Consider the following 19,282-nt stretch of genomic DNA (forward strand, 5'->3'; position numbering starts at 1 on the left):
CACCCCAGCCAACCGAGGAATATAAATAACAAGAACAGACCAGCAATGCTTCACTGGAGGTGAACTGATTGTGTTACCTAGCAGGGTGAAGAAATGTTTGCAATCAAACATACCGGTTCAGTGAGCAAGTCTACAGCCTCATCAACAACCCGAGCTACAAATCTTCTCAAAACCTTAGAAGAAATATATAATTTCCTCATCACATTCTGGGATCTCTCATTCCCAGTTGTGTTTTCAGCTGGGGCAGCTGGTCAGGCAAGTCATGACCAGTTCCTCTTGCAAACTTTTGTTGAAAAAGCTCCCAGAGTTAGCAGAGCCAGCTAGTTTCTGGCACTTGACTATTTTATGTGCTCAAAAATCAAAATGTAACATGTAGGAAGACAAGAGAATCAGCAGACAAGACTCTGCAATCATTCTGTTTATGCATGTGCTTTCAGCACAGGTGAGAAAACATGAAAACAAGTTCAGTGCACAAACAGATTAAGAGGTCTGTGTTAAATTATATTTTCAATTTAGCAAAACTATCCAAAGTATTTACAGAAGATATGCAACAGGAGTAAATGATTTAGATTTTGTGATAACATGTCCTAATAGTAACAGTAAAAACTGGCCTTCCAGTTCTTTCATAAGCAGTGCCTCTATCAACAGTGGCAAGCTGCCAATAGTACATTTGCACAATTTCAACAGTTGCAGCACAGAGAAACATTCTCAAGTTAAGCTGAATGGATACTGAAGATTAGACACTAACTACAAATTCAGAGGATCTGGATTTTTTTTTAAGACATACCGGACAAAGAAAATCTCAAGGGAGATTTTAATTAGTGCGTTTCAAGATTCTAAAGGCGATTGATAAACTGAATCATGATAAATTGGTTAATGAAATCAAACTCAATAAAAGGGGTCACATACACAAGATCAGAAAATGGGAAAAAGTGTTTAGATGTAATTATTGCGCACTTAAGGTGATAAATCAAATTGAACAGACTGTCCAGAGATGTAATTGAGATGGATATTAAGTTCAAACAAGAGGCTTCTTTTGCAGCAAAATTTGCCATCAAGTCCTCTATTCTAAATCCTTAGTTATTTTTAGGTCACAGTTTATTACTATGTAAATAATAATGATACCAAATTAACAGTTAGAGTCTTTGAATCATGTACACAGAAACAGACCCTTCAATCCAACTCATCCATACTGACCAAATATCCCAAATTAATCTAGTCCTATTTGCCAGCATTTGGTTAGTATTCTGCTAAACCTTCCTATTCATATACCTTTCCGATACTGTAAGCGGTTAAGAAATTTTTCCACTAACTATTGTAACAGGGAAGGGTTTAACGGAACATTGGCCAAATGGGACTAGATTAATTTGGGATAGCTGGTCATCATGGATGAGTTGGACTAACTGGTCTGTTTCTGTTGCATGATTCAAAAGATTCTAATTGATAATTTAGAAATAATTGCGCTATTATTATTTACCTAGAAATAAACTGTGACCTGAAAATAACTAATGGGTTTAGAATAGAGGACTTGATGGCAAATTTTGAACTTACATTATCCATCTCAATTACAACTCTGGACAGTGTGTGCGATGATTTATCACCTAATGTGTGCAATAGTTAATCATAATCACTGTACATTAAACAGTACATTGTTCTTTGAAAGTTGTTTTTAAATGCAAGAAGAATATTGCATTCTTGATTTCCTTGGTGAGTAGGATTTTTTTTGGTGTGATGTACAACCTGGCAGCAAAGAGTTTCTACTTAGATCGGTTGTGTCTGTTGTCACGGCACTAAAGGCACTACTGCCCATGCGCAAAATATCATTTGTGGGTTGTACAATTAGTTTTAAGATATGTTGCACCAAGCATTTGACTGGTGATTACATTAGTGGGCAGCCGCCAAAAGTTGAGGACATCCAGCGCAAAACCCTAACAGTATAACTAACATGTGCTGTCACCCCTGGTGGCATGGAGATAGAGTTGTCTGGAATATTCTCTTTAAGATATGATTCCATGAAAGTACGTACATCACGCTGTTGCTTGATTCATCTGTGGAACAGTTCCTCCAATTTTAAAACACAAGCACAGATAATACCGAGTAGGACTTTGCAGGGTTGATATGACTGCATGCCACCATCCCTTCCAATGCACTAGTTGATGCCAGGTGGTCAGTCAGATTTCATTGCTTTCATTAGATTGTGTAGCAGTTGGTTAAAAAGCAAAATGACTTGCTAAGCTGTTTCAGAGGGTATTTGAGTCAACCAAGTACACTGGATCTGGAATCATACAGAGGCCAGGCCAGGTAAGCGTGACAGATTTTCCTTCCAATAAGGACATTAGTGAACTAGACCGAATTTTACATCAGAGGTAATAGTAACTGCAGATGCTGGAGAATCCAAGATAACATGGTGTAGAGCTGGATGAACACAGCAGGCCAAGCAGCATCTTAGGAGCAGGAAAAATTTTTAAAATTGTCTCAGAGATAAAAGGTCCTGCTCCTAAGATGCCGCTTGGCCTGTGTTCATCCAGCTCCACACCTTGTAATCTTGAATTTTACATCAATTGGCAATAGTTATGCTCACAATAGATTATATTTTTACAAATTCTGTGACCTGCTGAGTATTTCCATAGATTTCTAGTTTTTGTCTTCAGAATATACTTTAATTAACAAAGTAATATCAGAGTTCTAAATAAATACCCAAGCTTCCTTAATTTGGTATTGAGTGGAAATCCACCAAGTCACCCCAAACTGTAATAGTCCCAAGTTAAATGAGTCCTTTGGTCTTGTAGTACTTTTGTATTCACTCAGCAGTTACTCTGGGGGATTGCTGATGCCCATCTTTGATAGTGTTAATAATAGTCCCAAGTTACACTGAAGTACTTCAAAGAACACTTGAGTATGAATATAAAATTCAATAACACATCCTGGAAGAAAGAGCTTTTTTTTTGAATACCAGAATTGTCGGAACATATTTCACAAAAGATATACACAGTCAATTGATCTGAAAACCAAATGTTTCTCGTGCAATCTTTTTCACTTCATTGTAGAGCTGGTCTCATCAGTTAAAACCATCCATACTGATCTTGTAATCACTTATTATTGGGAACATTTCCAGTGAAGGGACATTTAAGCGATTCTTGGATAGGCACATGGATGATAGTAAAATGTAGGATATGCAGGGTATTTGATCTCAGAGTAGGATAATAGGTCGGCATAGCATCAAGGGCCGAAGGGCCTTTACTGTGCTGTAGAGTTCTCTGTTCTAAAAACAGAATGAATGTTTTCTGAATTATATCCAAATCAATTACATCCTCAAGCAAGGGAGCCAAAAACATAAGCAGTACTCTAGATGTAATGTCACCAATGCCCTGTACAGCACAAAACACTTCCCTGCTTTGATACTCCATACCTTTCTCCACAAATTTCCTGCTGCACTTTTAGGCCGGTTTTCTGCAATTTATGCACAAAGACATCTAGATCCCTCTGCACCAAAGCATTTCAAGTTTCTCTCCGGATACTAAGTGGCCTTTTTAATTCTTCTAATCAAAACAGATAATTTCTCAATTATCCACCATAAACTCCATCTTTAACACAATATAAGCATGCTAGGTACTCCAGGAATTCTTTACAAAAACATTCTTTGATTCCATCTAAAGAATTAGCCTTATGTTAGTTTTGCAATTGGGCAATTAAAGTCAGGAGCAGGGAAATCACAGCTACATTCCAGAACTTATTTCAGTGGTTTTTTAGCAGTTGATTATTTGACCTGTGGCTCTTGATTACAAAAAAAAGTGTAAACAAGAAGTTATGATATGGAATTACACATACAAGTGACTCAATCTTTTCCCAACAATTAAAGTCAGAAAGTGTTATCAGCTGCATTGTCATCTCTGGCATCCCACAGGAGGAGGGATTGCAACACCACAAATATCATGTTGCTTTGTTAAATCCAAACATGATTGCAATCTACATTAAACCAAAACATTAGATTAAAACCAATAAGACTGCAGTAATTTTATTTTGTTCCATTCGTTACAGGAATCTAACAGCATATTCCATTCTAGAGACAGATAACTTAGTTTTCAAAAGTTCTTCCAACTTCTGGTCATGAAACAGCAATTTAACTGGTCTCCGCAATCTAACATGAAACTCACTAATCCAATGTTTTCTGGATTCAGATGGCTGTAGGTCTCAATAGCAACTTCATTCAGGAAGAAAAAACACTACTAGGTGGTGATGAAAATTCAACTTGAAAACACTAGACACAGAAACACAATATTAGATGCCGTCCTTGATCCGCACTTTCAGGTAGAACCAGTTCTCAAGGAGGGGTATTCATGAAACTGTAGGCATGCAGCTTGTAATTTATGTTCATAGAAATTAATGGGAAAAATTTGAACTGGAAGCACAGAATCAAGGGATTATTCTTTATCTTGGGTGTCTGTATATCTGTATTTGGATAAATAGGAGTTCTGATGCTCTCCAATATGAGGTATTATGTCAAGCTCCTTGTAAAATATAGAAAAAATACACACACTTCTTGTGTGCTCAGAGACTAAACTGGCTGCAGACAGTCAGAAGCAGGCAGGAAGTAAAAATATGACGGTAATTCAGAAATAAAACTGATACCAGAAACAAATCAGGTTAAAAGCATCTGTAAAGAGAAAAGACAAGCTAACATGTGATTTGCACATTTCTACTGTAAAGAATACCTTTGTTTTGTAACTTTGATTGTGGTCTGAAATGAGAAAAGCCTCTTTAAAAAGAAATCCAATGATGTGGAAGGGATTGCAGCATTTTTAAAAAAGTAATCTACCAGCATTTGTTGTAAGTGATTGCTTGTTCAAGCTGTGGGAGCAGACTACTGCAGACAAGATGGCAACAGGGGGCATACAGAAGATGTACACACCAGCATCATGCATGACAGAATGTGGCAGGACTGCAGACCTTAGATCTAATCCATTGGTTGCGGGATTGCTTAGCTTTGTCTATCACCTGCTGCTTATGCTGTTGGAATGCAAGTAGTCCGGGTTTGGTGACTTCACCATGTTGACACCTCTTCGGGTATGCACGGTGCTGCTCCTGGCATGCCCTCCTGCATTCTTCATTGAACCAGAGTTGATCCCCTGGCTTGAAGGTAATGGTTGAGTCAGGAATTGCTGAGCATGAGGTTACAGATTGTGCTGGAGTACAATTCTATTGCTGTTGATGTCCCACAGCATCTCATGGATGCACAATCTTAATTTGCTAGATCTGTTCAAAGTCTGTCCCACTGAGCAGTGATATTACCACACAACCCGATAGAGCGTATTCTCAAATAGGATGGCAGGACCAGGACAGTTCAAATCAGTAGTGTTGATGCCCTGCCACTCTTGGGGGTGGACACTGATATCCCCCATTCAGTGTAGATTTTGTGCCCTTGCCACCCTCAGTTTCATCCAAGTGTTGTTCAACATGGAGGGGCACCGATTCATCAGGTGACGGAGAAAGGTTCATGTTAAATCAGCAGATGGTTTCCTTGCCCACGTTTAACCTGAAGGCATGAGACTTCATGGGGTCTGGAGTCAATGCTGGGTTTGAATCCTGCCTAAAACAGATAGTGGAAATTGAATCCAATTTTAAAAAATCTGGAATTAAAGATTTTAATGATGACCATAAATCCATTGTCATTTGTCATAAAAACCCATGTAGTTCGCTATTGTCCTTTAGGGAAGAAAACTGCCATCTTTACTGCAGCCATTCTTACCCAGTCTGACCTACATGTGACTCCAGACCCACAGACATGCGGCTGACTCTTAACTTTGTGCAATTAGGGATGTGCAACAAATGAGGCGTAGCCAGGGATGCTGTCATGCTAGAAGGGATTGAAAAAGACTTGCATACAGGCCAGACAGATGAGGATGGCAGATTTCCTTCCCTGAATAATTAGTGAGCCAGAATACTGTTGCTTTGATCAAGCAGTGGGGGCAAGAGATCGAAGACACCACATCACTTGAGGAGATGGGTGGATTGTTCAGATTATGCTCAGCCCTGCAACAGATTGACTCAATTGAATCAACCAATCAGCAAACTGTAGATGACAAAAGTCAAGATGTCTCTTGAACATCTTGCGTGTTTATAATCCAAAGAGAAAAGCCTCCAGAATGCAGAAAAGAAAAGGTCTCTCTCTCTTCAGTTAAGTAACCAAAGCCTGTAAAACAGCCCATTATTTCTTCTACCAGTTTCTGTAATCTCATCTCTAAATAGTGCATTAAAAGACAACTAGCGTGTCAATTGGCCTGTGTCTTTCACAAAGAATGGCAAAAATCTGGAAATAAGGAGATCAGATGACAAGAGGGACACTAATGAATCCAGTGGACTAGTGCTTTTTCCTCCATTCATGTTTGTTCACAACTGTGCACACGCCTGTGTGTGGGGGATTAAAATAGTTTACAGTATCAAGTACAATTACAAGATGATAGTTTTGTTTATCTTTGCTTTTAACTAATTTTTGTATTAAATATTCATTCTTTCACAGCGTGTTAACCTGAACCATTAGGGCAAGTACTTTCAGTACTTCACTTTACTATATCCTTCTCTTTTATGACAAGCCCAGGAGCATTATGCACTTTCCCAAGCAGGTGATGACAATAGCACTACCAGCATTTCCTCCCCAACCCCAGGAAGAACACTGATCCTGACTCTGCTCAGGTGCAGCCTGTACAGGCTCCAACTCCCAGAGAACCAGCCCAACTACCTTGGAAGCCTAAAACCTTCGCTCCTGCTCAATCCCTCTAGTAATGTTAGTTTACTCCTTTCTCACTAGCATATAATACAAACAACAGTTTGGAGATTGTTAGCTTTTAGGTCCTGCTTATTCATTCCATTTATAGCTCACTAAAATCTGCCTACAGGACATAATTTTTCTACCTGCGCCATTGATACTAATTTCAACCAATGTTAATAGACTGAGGCTGCACCATGACCACATCCATAAACATGCAGTCCAAAAAGCACTCAGCTTTATTCATGTTCTGTGGCACGAGTGCTGATGAAGTTCAGAAACTCAGTTTAAGTTACAATGTAACTTGCTGTGTATGCAATGATCCAGCATATGAGTTCCCAAACAGAACAAAATGTATACTCCACAGCATTAAGTTGTACATTCACACATTAAACTTGCAATTTGTACAAAGACTTAGCAGCTACAGATCAGTTGCTCATCTTACACTGAAGTCAAATTTATTTTATAGGAACATTCAGGGAAATGCCTTGACTCAGCTCCTATTTGCAAATGACCAAGATTACCTCATTATTACCTGGAACTAAAGACACAGCCACTCAAAACTGTATCTCTCTAAAGCTACAATAACAAAGCTTAATTTAGAGGTAGACTGCAGCCTTAGGGTATGCCACTGTATCCCAAGACAGGCCGATACCCTCAAAGCTGGAGAAAGTGCAGTTAAGGCTCACTAATTATGAGGTGTTTGCATAGAGGGGAAAGAATGGTATTTCCAATGATGGAAAGTTAAATACCTAGAGCACATAGATTTAAGTTAATAATGAAGCTAGAGGCCAAGCTTTCAGTTACCAAGAGATAAAGATCGAGAATGCCTGAACACGAAAGTTCAACACAGGTTCAATTGGAGGCATTCAAGTCAAAATGTGATTATTCCCTGCAAAGGAAGGTGGTGCAGCAAGTGAGTTAAATTGACAATGGATGAATTGCTCCTTTAGAGAGCCAGCACAGTGTGACTGAAAAGACCTTCTGTTTTGTGACCATTCTAGGATCCTATGATTTTAACTTACTTAAATTCAGAACTGTTTTTCACTACAATCTCTCACTAATTTTAACTTTATTCCTAGTTCTGATTAACTGAGCACTGATTTCAACAAATAATGAAACTGGATTGGAGGTTTCACTTTGATACAAAATAAATTGTGTCTTACTGCTGAAGACTGTTCAACGTTCAGCACCATACATGCCTCCTCAGACACAAACAGTCAACGTACGTATCTAGCAAGATCTGGACAAAATTAAGGCTCAACTTAAAAGTGGTAACTAACATCTGTGCCGCTGAACTGCCAGGAAATAACCATCTCCAGCAAGAGGGTATTCAACAATTAGCTTTGGGCATCCAATGGGCACTATCATTAAATTCCTCACTATCCTGGGGGTTCCATTAACCAGAAATGGAATTGGACAAGCCATATAAACAGAATATCTGTAAGTGCACATCAAATAGGCAAGTAATTTCACAGCAGAGAAGACAACTCCTAATTTGCTGTGCAGGTCCACTATATTTAAAATGCAAGTCAGGAGCATGATAATTTACACTTTCCTTGCCTGGATTGGTGTTGTTTCAACAATATTCAAGAACACGACAGTCTAGAATGACGCAGCCGCCTTGACTGGCAGCATATCCATCTCCTTCAACAGTTACTCCCTCCAGCACCAAAGCACTGTTGCAGCCGTATATGCCATTTCAAAACACACTGCAACTACGCACCAAGTTTCCTCGTGCAGCACCTTCCAAACCCACAATCAGTGTGGCCTTGAAAGACAGTGTAGCCATATAGGAACCCCATTCTAACATGGATCCATGTCACCATATCACTGCTGAAGGATCACAGACCTGCAACTCCATCCCTAACAACAACTCAAAACTACAGTGGATCAAGAAGGAAGTTCAGCACTACCTCCTTCAGGGCAATTAAGGCTAAGCAATCAGTGATGGCTTAGCCAGTAATGACCCCATCTCATGACTGAATATAAAAAAGTAACAATAAACCTATTAGTTTCGCGACTGCAGACAAGGCAACAAAACTCCGACTTGAGAAAAGCTTTTTCTATGTACTTGTGGACACCTAGAGCTCACTCTCCTAAGAGGATAGTCAGAATTTTGAAAGAACCCAAGGCTGCAGATTTTTGGTTTGGTAAAGATATTAAGAAACTTCAATAAATCTGAGAGGATGCACAATCTTAACTGAATGGCACAGTGGGGTTAAACAGTTGGATAGCTTCCTCCAATCCTTATGTTCTGCTCAACCTTGGGCAACACTGGCTAGATATTTTGTACACAAAACTTAGGCTATGAATTTAATTAATGAGAGTGACAAAAGTAAAAGTACAAAGAAACATTTAATCCTACTCAGATAACCAACTGTGCAGCTTTCACATGCTTGCATGCTTTAAAGTAGTACTGTATTTTTAAGGTCTTCAAGGTCCTTTTCATTTTCTCACCTTCACTAACCAATTTGCTCGGAAATATTATATACCACACAACCTCAGTAAATTAGGATGCAGGTCAAAGCTTCATTTCACAACTGTTCAACAGCCCCTTGGTGCTGCAACGTGCTGTGTTACATAGTCATGTGAGATTCACATTCTCTACTTGATAACATGCATTACTGACCACTGACATTTCATCCAACACTAAAACCCTGAGGGGTTGCACGAGCTGTCATAATACACAGCGTACCAAGCTTTTCTGCATTTACAAAAAAAATACTGATTCAGTCCTGTTGACAAGGCAACGAAGAATACCAAGGCCAGAGAGAGGTGGGAAGTAGTCTTCAATCATTTGTCAGCCACGAAAGCTTGGTGAAGATAAGAATTTGCAGCAATTCAACTTTGGTAGTCTTTATATAATCTGTTGTAGTGACAGCACTGGAATAGCTATATACTTTCAACAGTACTTCATAACTTCAGAGTTTTACCCAACAAACATCAAAACTGCAGGGTTTTTTTTTCTTAGCTACTTCTTATAGAACGCAAGTATGCTTAACTCAGTGTATTTGAAAGTCAACTGCTAATGTCCTCAAGAACATGATACAATGTTCTGATGCATGCTGTACAGAAACATATTCAAAATTATCTCACCAATATTTACTTCAACATGAAATAACCACACAACATAAGTTTCATGCAGATCAAAGAAGCAAAAAAACCTGCTAACACTGTTTACTAACATTATGTTTAAAACATTTTTTTCTATCTCCAGCAGTTAGGATGATGATTACTTGCTTAGCTGGAAAAATGCTCGAAATTATTGGCCACTGCAAATTAGACTTACAACAGAAACAGAATTTGCTGAAAAGCTCAGCAGGTCTGGCAGCACCTGTGAAGAGAAATCAGTTAACATTTTGGGTCCAGTGACCCTCGCTCAGAACTGATGGTAGCCAGGAAAACGTTGGTTTGTATGCAGAAGATAGGTTGGGGGGGGGGGGGGGGGGGGGGGGGGGAGAAGGGAGGTGGTTAAGAAGAAAATAATAGGTGGGGATAGAGCCCAAGGGGAAAAGAACAGCTGAACAAAGAGTTGGTAATGATTGGGCTAGGAGAGCGAATAGCTGTTAATGGAGACTGTTAGTAGCGAGCAATAGGTGTTGTGTAATGGTGGCGCCCTCTGAAGGGTCTAGGCCCGAAACGTCAGCTTTTGTGCTCCTGAGATGCTGTTTGGCCTGTTGTGTTCATCCAGCTCCACACTTTGTTATCAGGTAGTGTGTAGTGGCATGCTATGTGATAACAAGACCTGGTGTGCGGGGCTGGGGCTAGGACAAGGACATAGGAGAGATCAGGCCCTAAAATTATTGAACTCTATATTGAGTCCAGAGGGCTGTAGGGTCCCTAACCCGAAAATGAGGTGTTGCTCTTCCTGAGCTTTGCTGATGCACTGCAGCAAACCTGAGACAGATGTTGGCCAGGGAACAGGGTGGTGTGTTGAAGTGGCAGGCAATCGGAAGCTCAGAGTCTTTTTTGTGGACAGGCATAACAGGTGTCTCATTCCTCACATTCCTCATTTTCTTTAGGTCAGAGGGATGAAGACAGAAGTTGCTCAGGACGATGCCAAGTTCAGTCAAACTGAGGAAGATGGTGGCAGCTGGGGATGTGCGAAGGCATTGCATGTCCATGGTAAAGAGGGACAGCTGGAGACTGCAAACTAGAAATTCTGGAACTGGCATAGAGCAGAGGAATCACGGATGTAAATGGGCAGGGACTGGACCAGGGGAGAAAAGATGAGATAATGGTCAGGGAACAGGGTGGTGTGTTAAAGTGGCAGGTTCAATTCACATTATTTAAACCTACTTGTTACTTTCTTGAAACCCACAAAATTGTATTAAAGGCAATTTGAAGCTGCACAACATGGCTCAGAAGTTAATAAAATGTGAGCCTGGATGGATGAACACAGCAGGCCCAGCAGCAACTCAGGACCACAAAAGCTGACGTTTCGGGCCTAGACCCTTCAGAGAGGGGGATGGGGTGAGGGTTCTGGAATAAATAGGGAGAGGGGGGAGGCGGACCGAAGATGGAGAGAAAAGAAGGTAGGTGGAGAGGAGAGTATAGGTGGGGAGGTAGGGAGGTGATAGGTCAGTCCTGGGAAGACGGACAGGTCAAGGAGGTGGGATGAGGTTAGTAGGTAGGAGATGGAGGTGCGGCTTGGGGTGGGAGGAAGGGATGGGTGAGAGGAAGAACAGGTTAGGGAGGCAGAGAGAGGCTGGACTGGTTTCGGGATGCAGTGGGTGGAGGGGAAGAGCTGGGTTGGTTTTGGGATGCAGTGGGGGGGAAGGGGAGATTTTGATGCTGGTGAAGTCCACATTGATACCATTGGGCTGCAGGGGTCCCAAGCGGAATATGTGTTGCTGTTCCTGCAACCTTTGGGTGGCGTCATTGTGGCACTGCAGGAGGACCATGATGGACATGTCATCTAAAGAATGGGAGGGGGACTTGAAATGGTTCGCGACTGGTAGGTGCAGTTGTTTATTACGAACCGAGCGGAGGTGTTCTGCAAAGCGGTCCCCAAGCCTCCGCTTGGTTTCCCCAATGTAGAGAGCGCCGCACTGGGTACAGTGGATGCAGTATACCACATTGGCAGATGTGCAGGTGAACCTCTGCTTAATGTGGAAAGTCATCTTGGGGCCTGGGATAGGGGTGAGGGAGGAGGTGTGGGGGCAAGTGTAGCATTTCCTGCGGTTGCAGGGGAAGGTGCCGGGTGTGGTGGGGTTGGAGGGCAGTGTGGAGCAATCAAGGGAGTCACGGAGAGAGTGGTCTCTCCAGAAAGCAGACAGGGGTGGGGATGGAAAAATGTCTTGGGTGGTGGGGTCGGATTGTAGATGGCGGAAGTGTCGGAGGATGATGTGTTGTATCCAGAGGTTGGTGGGGTGGTGTGAGAGAACGAGGGGGATCCTCTTTGGGCGGTTGTGGCGGGGGCAGCGTGTGACGGATGTGTTGCGGGAAATGCGGGAGACGCGGTCAAGGGCGTTCTCGACCATTGTGGGGGGAAAGTTGCGGTCCTTGAAGAACTTGGACATCTGGGATGTGCGGGAGTGGATTGCCTCATCGTGGGAGCAGATGCGGCGGACGCGGAGGAATTGGGAATAGGGGATGGAATTTTTGCAGGAGGGTGGGTGGGAGGAGGTGTATTCTAGGTAGCTGTGGGAGTCGGTGGGCTTGAAATGGACATCAGTTACAAGCTGGTTGCCTGAGATGGAGACTGAGGTGTCCGGGAAGGTGAGATGTGCTGGAGATGGCCCAGGTGAACTGAAGGTTGGGGTGGAAGGTGTTGGTGAAGTGGATGAACTGTTCGAGCTCCTCTGGGGAGCAAGAGACGGTGCCGATACAGTCATCAATGTAATGGAGGAAGAGGTGGGGTTTGGGGCCTGTGTAGGTGCGGAAGAGGGACTGTTCCACGTAACCTACAAAGAGGCAGGCATAGCTGGGGCCCATGCGGGTGACCATGGCCACCCATTTTGTCTGTAGGAAGTGGGAGGAATCGAAAAAGAAGTTGTTGAGGCTGAGGATGAGTTTGGCTCGGCGGATGAGGGTGTCGGTGGTGGGGGACTGGTCGGGTCTGCGGGACAGGAAGAAGCGGAGGGCCTTGTGGCCATCTGCATGTGGAATACAGGTGTATAGGGACTGGACGTCCATGATTAAAATGAGGTGTTGTGGGGGAGCCAGGGAATTGGAAGTCCTGGAGGAGGTGGAGGGCGTGGGTGGTGTCACGAACGTAGGTAGGGAGTTCCTGGACCAGAGGGGAGAAAATGGAGTCCAGATAGGTGGAGATGAGTTCGGTGGTGCAGAAACAGGCTGAGACAATGGGTCGACCAGGGCAGGCAGGTTTGTGGATTTTGGGAAATGATAGAAAACGGGCCGTGTGGGGTTGGGGAACAATGAGGTTGGAGGCTGTGGGTGGGAGGTCCCTTGAGGTGATGAGGTCATGAATGGTGTTGGAGATGACGGTTTGGTGCTTGGGGGTGGGGTCATGATTGAGCAGGCAGTAGGAGGTGGTGTCGGAGAGTTGGCGTTTGGCCTCAGCGATGTAGAGGTCAATGCGCCATACTACCACTGCGCCACCCTTGTCTGCGGGTTTGATGGTGAGGTTGGGGTTGGAGCGGAGGGCTGCCCGTTCTGCGGGTGAGAGGTTGGAGTGGGTGAGGGGGGTGGAGTGGTTTAGGCGGTTAATGTCTCGACGGCAGTTGGAGATGAAGAGGTCGAGGGAAGGTAGGAGGCCTGGGGGTGGTGTCCAGGAGGCGGACTTGTGTTGGAAGCGGGCGAAGGGGTCAGTGGAGGGAAGATTAGGTTCATGGTTGAAGTAGTAAGCGTGGAGGCGAAGGCGGCGGAAAAATTGTTCTATGTCCAACTGTGACTGGTATTCATTGATGTGTGGTTGTAGGGGGACCGTTCGTCCTCGGTCAGAGAGAGGTCTGGAGGGATGGTGAAGATGCGGCAGGGCTCAGTGTGGCTGTCTTCTCTGGGGTTGCTGGCTGTGGAGGTTGTGGGCGGGGTTCCATTGGCGTCGGCCGTGGGCGGCAGCAGCTATGGTGAGGGTGGTGTGTGTGATGTTGTAACTGGAAGTGGAGGCGGTGGCTACAGCAGCGGTCCCGGAAGTGGTGTGCCCGGCGGAGGCGGATGTGACGTCATCGGTGGGGTCTCCATCCCAAAATCCACAAACCTGCCTGCCCTAGTCAACCCATTGTCTCAGCCTGTTCCAGCCCCACCGAACTCATCTCCACCTATCTGGACTCTATTTTCTCCCCTTTGGTCCAGGATCTCCCTACCTACGTCCGTGACACCACCCACGCCCTCCACCTCCTCCAGGACTTCCAATTCCCTGCCCCCACCCCAACACGTCATTTTCACCATGGACGTCCAGTCCCTATACACCTGTATTCCGCATGCAGATGGCCACAAGGCCCTCCGCTTCTTCCTGTCCCGCAGACCCAACCAGTCCCCCACCACCGACACCCTCATCCGCCTAGCCAAACTCATCCTCAGCCTCAACAACTGCTCTTTTGACTCCTCCCACTTCCTACAGACTAAGGGGGTGGCCATGGTCAACCGCATGGGCCCCAGCTATGCCTGCCTCTTTGTAGATTACGTGGAGCAGTTCCTCTTCCGCACCTACACAGGCCCCAAACCCCATCTCTTCCTCCGTTACATTGATGACTGTATCGGCGCCGTCTCTTGCTCCCCAGAGGAGCTCGAACAGTTCATCCACTTCACCAACACCTTCCACACCAACCTTCAGTTCACCTGGGCCATCTCCAGCACATCTCACCTTCCCGGACACCTCAGTCTCCATCTCAGGCAACTAGCTTGTAACTGATGTCTATTTCAAGCCCACCGACTCCCACAGCTACCTAGAATACACCTCCTCCCACACACCCTCCTGCAAAAATTCCATCCCCTATTCCCAATTCCTCCGCTTCCGCCACATCTGCTCCCACGATGAGGCAATCCACTCCCGCACATCCCAGATGTCCAAGTTCTTCAAGGACCGCAACTTTCCCCCCACAGTGGTCGAGAACGCCCTTGACCGCGTCTCCCGCATTTCCTGCAACACATCCCTCACACCCCGCCCCTGCCACAACCGCCCAAAGAGGATCCCCTCGTTCTCACACACCACCCCACCAACCTCCGGATACAACGCATCATCCTTCGACACTTCCTCCCAAGACATTTTTCCATTTCCCCACCCTTGTCTGCTTTCCAGAGAGACCACTCTCTCCGTGACTCCCTTGTTCGCTCCACACTGCCCTCCAACCCCACCACACCCGGCACCTTCCCCTGCAACCGCAGGAAATGCTACACTTGTCCCCACACCACCTCCCTCACCCCTATCCCAGGCCCCAAGGTGCCTTTCCATATTAAGCAGAGGTTCACCTGTACATCTGTCAATGTGGTATACTGTATCCATTGCACCCGGTATGGCTTCCTCTACATTGGGGAAACCAAGCGGAGGCTTGGGGACCGCTCTGCGGAACACCTCCGCTCGGTTCGCAATAAACAACTGCACCTCCCAGTCGCAAACCATTTCCACTCCCCCTCCCATTCCTCAGACGACATGTCCATCACGGGCCTCCTGCAGTGCCACAATGATGCCACCCAAAGGTTGCAGGAACAGCAATCATATTCTGCTTCGGAACCCTGCAGCCCAACGGTGTCAATGTGGACTTACCAGCATCAAAATCTCCCCTTCCCCCACTGCATCCCAAAACCAGCCCAGTTTTTCCCCTCCCCCACTGCACCGCACAACCAGCCCAGCTCTTCCCCTTCACCCACTGCATCCCAAAACCTGTCCAGCCTCTCTCTGCCTCCCTAACCTGTTCTTCCTCTCACCCATCCCTTCCTTCCACCCCAAGCCGCACCTCCATCTACTACCTACTAACCTCATCCCACCTCCTTGACCTGTCCGTCTTCCCTGGACTGATCTATCCCCTCCCTACCTCCCCACCTATACTCTCCTCTCCACCTATCTTCTTTTCTCTCCATCTTCAGTCCGCCTCCCCCCACTCCCTATTTATTCTAGAACCCTCACCCCATCCCCCTCTCTGATGAAGGGTCTAGGCCCGAAACGTCAGCTTTTGTGGTCCTGAGATGCTACTTGGCCTGCTGTGTTCATCCAGCCTCACATTTTATTATCTTGGATTCTCCAGCATCTGCAGTTCCCGTTATCACATGGCTCAGAAGTTAAAGCTTAACAAGCTGTAAATTAAAAAAACTAAAAAAAACAGAAAGATCCCAGCCTTGAATCCTAATCCATGTTGCATTAGTTGAGCATAACCAAGTGGGAAGTGAATAAGAATCCAACTCCTCACTTGCTAAACAGATCGACACTATTTATCCAGTAAGGCATTGAAATAGGTAACAGTTCCAAGGAGCGCACTAGAGGAAGAATGCAAGCACACTGCAGAGAAACCAACAGACATAGGAAAAAAGGGTTACAGTGAAGTAAAACTTCAGTTATGAAGATAGTTGGGAGGGGCTGGGCCAGTTCTCCTTGGAGTTGAGGCAGTTGAGTAGAGATCTGAGAGCCATTTTCAAAATCGTGGAAGTCTGGATAGATTGGCAGCTAGTGCTCCTATTGGAAAATCTGTGTCCTCTTGTTTTAGTCATTTACAAGTGTGACATGAGAAAAAGAAAATCACATGGGGAGTATCAGGTCAGGAATGGAGTGGCTGGTAGCTGGCGAAGGCAGAGTTAATTGAATCATTCAAGGGCACTCGAAGGTTATTTGAACTGAAACAATATTCAATGGAATGAGGAAAGGCAGGAGATTGGCACCAGGTCACAATGTTTGTTAGAGAGCCAGCAGAGACATGTTGGACAGAATCGCCTCTGTCTGTGCCATTACAATTTTGTGTTTGCGATACCTTAAACAAAAAAAAAGGGGCTTGGAACCTGCGGGAACATACCAAACAACTGACAGCATCAAGGACACCGATTCACTTAAGTTTTTAGGATATCGGAAATCAAGGTTGAAGCTTAGAACTGGTGTGTGGATGTTATTATGCAGAATATCAACATTAAAATGACAATGCCTTCAACACTTTGACAGTGCCTGCAGGAAAACCCTTGAAATTATTTAATAAATAAACACGTGCTGACAAACATATTAAGATGGTATTCCATATTGGCAATCATAGAACGTAGAACAATACAGTGCAGAACAGGCCTTTCGGCCCTCGATGTTGCGCCGACCTGTGAACTAATCTAAGCCCCTCCCCCTACACTATCCCATCGTTATCCATATGCATATCCAAGGACTGTTTAAATGCCCCTAATGAGGCTGAGTTAACTACATTGGCAGGCAGGGCATTCCACGCCCTTACCACTCTGAGAAAAGAACCTGCCTCTGACAACTGTCTTAAAATCCGTCACCCCTCAATTTGTAGCTATGCCCCCTTGTACAAACTGAAGTCATCAACCTCGGAAAAAGATTCTCACTGTCCACCCTATCTAATCCTCTGATCATCTTGCATGTCTCTATGAAATCCCCTCTTAACTTCCTTCTCTCCATGAGAACAAACCCAAGTCCCTCAGCCTTTCTTCATAGGGCCTGCGCTCCAGACCAGGCAACATCCTGGTAAATCTCCTCTGCACCTTTTCCAATGCTTCCACATCCTTCCGGTAATGGGGTGACCAGAACTGCACGGAATATTCCAAATGAGGCCACACTAGCGTTTTGTACAGTTGCAGCATGACATCACGGCTCCGGAACTCAATCCCTCTACAAATAAAACCTAACACACCATAAGCCTTCTTAACAGCACTATCAATCTGCGTGGCAACTTTCAGGGATCTATGTACATGGACACCAAGATCCCTCTGCACATCCACACTACCAAGAATCTTTCCAGTGACCCGGTATTTTGCCTTCCTATCATTCCTCCCAAAGTGAATCACCTCACATTTATCCGTATTAAACTCCATTTGCCACCTTTCGGCGCAATTCTGCAGTTTATTCAAGTCTCGCTGCAACCTGCAACATTCTTCCACACGGCCCACCACTCCACTGACTTTAGTGTCATCTGCAAACTTACTAACCCATCCACCTCTGCCTGCATCCTAGTCATTTTTAAAAATGACAAACAGTGGCCCCAAAACAGATCCTCGAGACACACCACTAGTGACCTGACTCCAGGCTGAATATTTTCCATCAACCACCACTCGTTGCCTTCTTACAGAAAGCCAGTTTCTAATCCAAGCTGCTAAATCTCCCTCAATCCCGCACCTCTGTATTTTCTCCAATAGCCTACCATGTGGAACCTTATCAAGGGCTTTTTTGAAGTCCATGTACACCATGTCAACTGCCCTTCCCTCATTGACATGCTTGGTCACCTTCTCAAAAAACTCAATGAGGTTTGTGAGACACGACCTGCCCTTGACGAATCCGTGCTGACTATCTCCAATCAAATTGTTGCTTGCTAGATGATTATAAATCCTCTCTCTTATAATCCTTTCGAAAACTTTTCTGACAACAGATGTAAGGCTCACAGGTCTACAATTACCTGGGTCATCCCTATTGCCCTTCTTGAACAACGGCACAACATTTGCAATCCTCCAGTCCTCTAGTACTAAACCTGTAGACAATGAGTACTCAAAGATCAAGGCCAAAGGCTCGGCCACCTCCTCCCTAGCTTCCCAGAGAATCCTCGGAAAAATCCCACCTGGCCCAGGGGATTTATCTACCTTGACACCACCTAGAATTGATAACACCTCCTCCTTACTAACCTTAATCCTTTTAATTCTAGTAGCCCGTAACTCAGTCATCTCCTCTACAATATTCTCCTGTTCCTCAGTGAAAACAGATGAGAAATCCTCATTTAGTACCTCTCCAATCTCCACAGGGTCCACACACAACTTCCCACTTGTCTTTGACTGGCCCTATTTCTACCCTAGTCATCTTCTTATTCCTCACATACCTATAGAAAGCTTTAGGGTTCTCCTGCTCACGTCCCCTCCTTGCTCCTCTTAACTCTTTAAATCCTTCCTAGCTAATGTGTAACTCTCCATCGTCTCATCGTCACACAAGCCTCCCTCTTCCGCTTAACAAGCAATACAATTTCTTTAATAAACCGTGGTTCCTTTACCTTATCGCTTCCTCCCTGCCTGACAGGGACATACCTATCAAGGACATGCAATATCTGTTCCTTAAACCAGCTCCAACATTGATTGTCCCCATCCCCTGCATTTTGCTAACCCAGCCTATGCCTCCTAAGTCTTGCCTAATCGCATTATAATTGCCCTGCCCCCATCTATAACTCTTGCCCTATGGCATGTTCCTATCCCTTTCCATTGCTAAAGTCAACACAACCGAATTATGGTCACTCTCTCCAAAGTGCTCACCTACCAATAAATCAAACACCTGGCCTGGTTCATTACCAAGTACCAGATCCAGTGTGGCCTCCCCTCTTGTCGGCCCTTCAACATACCGAGTTGGGAAACCCTCCTGCACACTTTGGACAAAAACTGATCCATCCAACGTACTAGAGATATAGCATTTCCAGTCAATGTTAGGGAAGT

The 19,282-nt window shown here is 44.7% G+C and overlaps 1 protein-coding gene across 4 annotated transcripts in view; it reads right to left on the reverse strand.

Moving 5' to 3' along the window:
- dipk2ab (divergent protein kinase domain 2Ab) overlaps window positions 1-19,282 on the reverse strand; it is a 207,564-nt gene that overhangs the window by 119,331 nt on the left and 68,951 nt on the right. The gene's annotated exons all lie outside the window — the stretch shown is intronic.

This window comes from Stegostoma tigrinum, chromosome 14 (assembly GCF_030684315.1).
Source record: "Stegostoma tigrinum isolate sSteTig4 chromosome 14, sSteTig4.hap1, whole genome shotgun sequence".
NCBI classification, from domain to species: Eukaryota; Metazoa; Chordata; class Chondrichthyes; order Orectolobiformes; family Stegostomatidae; genus Stegostoma; species Stegostoma tigrinum.